Here is a 3,755-nt window from a genome sequence, read left to right on the forward strand (position 1 = left end):
AATTTTATTTTTCTTTGTTTTGGCGATAAATAGTGTGAAAAGAAAAACTGTCTAATTAGTCGAGATCGAATCCAAAGGCGCTCAAAAATTCTTCAATAAAGGGACAATAATAAATGCACTAGCAAAAATAACAATCGTTTAAAAAGCCGTCTATACATACGAGCGAGTGCAGTGCGTGGTATGTAATTCCGTTTGCCATCATTTTGTTTGTTTCTTTCTGTTTGTATTTCGCGGCTACGTGTAATTAATCATAGAGTTTCTTTTTTTTTTATCGATCCCTTCGAAGGGTAGAGGTTTCATTGTTGACATTGTAGGCTCTTGTGCGCGCATAATGATCTTTCTAACGAAAAATTATCTAAACACCTTGGAGAAAAATAAACTATTCTACGGATAAACATTCCATGAAAAAGAATCACCCAACAAAATGGAAACACTCTATAAAAAATGTTGAAAAGATATTTCAAGTGTGAGAAATCTGTTACATTGTATGATATCTTTCATTGGATTTAATCATTCCGAAAAAATATACAGATTGAAATATATTCGCGTTCCATAATTCAAGGGGAGAAAGACTGACTCAATTCCTCTGGACACTTACTGTCGAAACTGACAAACAGTTCGGGCATATCTTCGACAGAGACCATACTACGATAGTCCAATCGCGGGGCCGTTGTCGAAGTTTTGCTACCTCGACTACTGTCCACGCTGCTGCTACCTGACGACGTCAATGGTTGCTGCCTGATGAACGTGCCCACGGAAGACCGCCTGAAAGAAAGTGTTAATGTTAGAGAATAGGCATGAAAGATGTTCTCAAAATTGCGTTTCAAAATCACGAGTACACGAGATTTCTCTGATTTTTTCGTGTTCCCTGTAATTTCGAAGCAATATATACACTGATCAATATACAATTGTGATAAAGAGCAATTAAGTCTTAAGGGAAACAACAACAACATTCAAGATAAATGTTAAAATTGTATCCAACGTGTATGCGTCGTGAAATAAAGTTCAATGACTGCTCGGGAATATTAAAAACGCTGTGTTTCTGATTGATTGTGTGTTTGTTTGTAAGCACATTATTCGGTCTTGGTGTAGTTTTTCTGAAAAAAAAATGATGGTAAGTTTACCTGAAAAGCGGGGAAACAGAGGAAGAATGTTCTTTCTCTTTGAGAAAGATTAAAATAAATAAATAAATAAATAAATAAAACGTATTGAAGGATAGGATAGATGAAGAGTGTTGTTCCTGAGAAGCTCGAAACAGTGAAATTTATGAAAAAACTAGAACAATTTTACATTTATACTTATATATGTTCATTAAAAAACTTAATAAGAAAGGATGTTACAGAATGAATGATTTTAGATGATGTAATTTATGGGAAAATAGCAAGAAACAAACTAGATATCTAAGAAGATAAATGTTTAATAAAAATAATATAAAAGTTAACAGCCAATCAGAGATAAGAAGAGATAGAGTATGGATAAGTAGAGAAAGAGCAAAAGAGAGTGGAACAATAGTGAAAAAAAATATGAGGACAAAGTGGATTAACACGGATACAGTATAAACTTGCTGGTTCATGACTGGGCCTAAACTCACCCTATAAGCCCTCCTGGACCAGGTGAAATCTGAGGATTGCTGGAGTCCTGGGAGAGAGAGGAGGCGGTAAGCGGAGGTGTTCCCCCAGCTCTACCGCCCCCACCGCTCTCTTCGCTGGGAGTTTTAGCAAACAGGCCCGAGCTAAAGTCACTCACCAGGTTGATCGGCGAGCTTATATCCACCACCATTACATATTCTTTGTTAGTCACATTGGAAACGATAGTTAAACTTTATTTTTAACACAGATTTACCATCACAGTCTGATTGATACTGGTCTCAAAATGGTAATAAAAATAATCAGTATTCCCTATAAATTTTTAGAAGTCAAAATTTACTTTACTTATACAGCTTACTGAATCAAATTAATTCATTGAAATATCATTTCAATGAAAGTTCTCTTATAAAGTTTAATCATCAAGATTTTGATAAATATAGCTAGCTTTGAATGACTAATTTATTTTGGATATAGAATATATCTACAATGCTAATTAATAAAAAAAGTTTGAAAAAGAAGAAAAATGGGAAAGCAAAATTGAAAAAACGGACTATGATGGTACAAGATTATTGAAGACAAGGACGTAATTGGAAATGCCACACGTGCCCATTCCTTTGATTCCTTTACTCCATTTAGAAATTGAAAAAAGATATATCCCAAAGCGCGTTTCGCAAATGCAATAAGCCGCTTGCTTCTACGCGCAAATTTCTAATAAATATTCTATATTAAAATAAATGAGGATATTCATAATAAAACTCGTTTCTAAGAACTATAAAACGTTTTTATTACATGTGTGCGTGATATAAGCAATTCGTTTCATTATGAATAGCCTCAAGTACGCTATAAATATTACTTTTAGTTCTAAAAAAATTTCAGCAGAAAGCAATCACACGAAAAACAAACGTTACATCATATAAAGGAGGCCAGACCATTGAAAACCTTCCTTATGTATATAAAAAGTATGCAAAATTGTTTTTTCATTGAATTACTCATTTCTAACATACACGAATGATAAAGTAAAACATAAAAGCATATATGATTAATTTTTGAACAAAATTATTGTACCATATAAGATACAAGAAAATTTTTATAAAAATTTTATGGACTTATAGACAAGGATAATTATTATCACCTTGAGAAAACTTTGCTGAAAACTGATGAATGATGTGAATCCGCGCTATTAGGAAGGCTCGAAACTTTATCAGATCCAGATTTATCATCTTCTTTTTCGCCAGTTAATCCTTCCATCCATGACAAAGGATATGATAACCGTTTTAACATCTGAATATAATAATTGTTAAATAAAATAAGAATTAGATTAAATGTATATCAAGTATGTATATCAAGTATGTGATATCAAGTATATAAATTTTAATATTACCTTATTTTTACGAGTCTCTTGTTTATCGTCATCTTTGTGTTCTTCATCCTTCTCAGGTTCCTCTGCATTACTGTCTAAGCTAAAAGACACTGAACTCGCCTTTTTCCTGCCGTTAATAGCAGAACCACTATCTAGCGAATCAGTTGTTACGTTCGTCGGAGCAATAGTAATAGGAGGGACCCAATCTGAAGATAAGACAATATCTGCGTCTGAATATACTTTCTTTGTGGGGTTAGGCTGAACTACTGGGAAAGGGGGATTAGGGTCACGTATGTCAATACCAGAGTCGTGGCATGACAGTTTGACTAGAGATCCTTCTTCACCTTCGGGAATCACCTTCGATTTTGCAGAATCCGTCTGTAAATATTGATCTTTATTAAAATTTGAACTTCGATAAAAAATTTTATATTGTATTCCACTAATAATGAACAACTAACTTTGTCAGAATTTAAAGAATCTTGTTGTTCATCTTCAACTGGCCATGGATATTGATCTTTACTAGGAACTGGCCAATGATGGTCAAGCATAGAACGTCTACGTTCCTCTAACGTTCTACTTGCTTGACCACCACCGCTCACCTCTTTAATCTCTTCTTTCTCCTGTTCTTTCTCTTTTTCCTTCTCCTTCTCTTTTTCTTTGGTTGTCGTTGTATCTTCTTCCTATGATTTTAATAAAAAAATTGGAATTATTATTGGATAATTGCTTTGATAAAAATTTAATTTATTAAATATAAATATTAATGTACATTTTGGAGATTGGTAGGAGTAACGAGATCTCTCTCAAAGGCC

At 33.5% G+C, this 3,755-nt stretch overlaps 1 non-coding gene across 1 annotated transcript; it reads right to left on the minus strand.

The window, feature by feature from the left end:
* Positions 1-3,468: 3,468 nt before the first annotated feature.
* Mir9888 (microRNA 9888) lies at positions 3,469-3,547 on the minus strand. The gene has a single exon (NR_127370.1). It is a non-coding gene; the product is annotated as a microRNA 9888 (primary transcript).
* Between the last annotated feature and the right edge of the window lie 208 nt (positions 3,548-3,755).

The sequence above is a fragment of the Apis mellifera genome, linkage group LG5 (genome assembly GCF_003254395.2).
Source record: "Apis mellifera strain DH4 linkage group LG5, Amel_HAv3.1, whole genome shotgun sequence".
Lineage (NCBI taxonomy): Eukaryota > Metazoa > Arthropoda > Insecta > Hymenoptera > Apidae > Apis > Apis mellifera.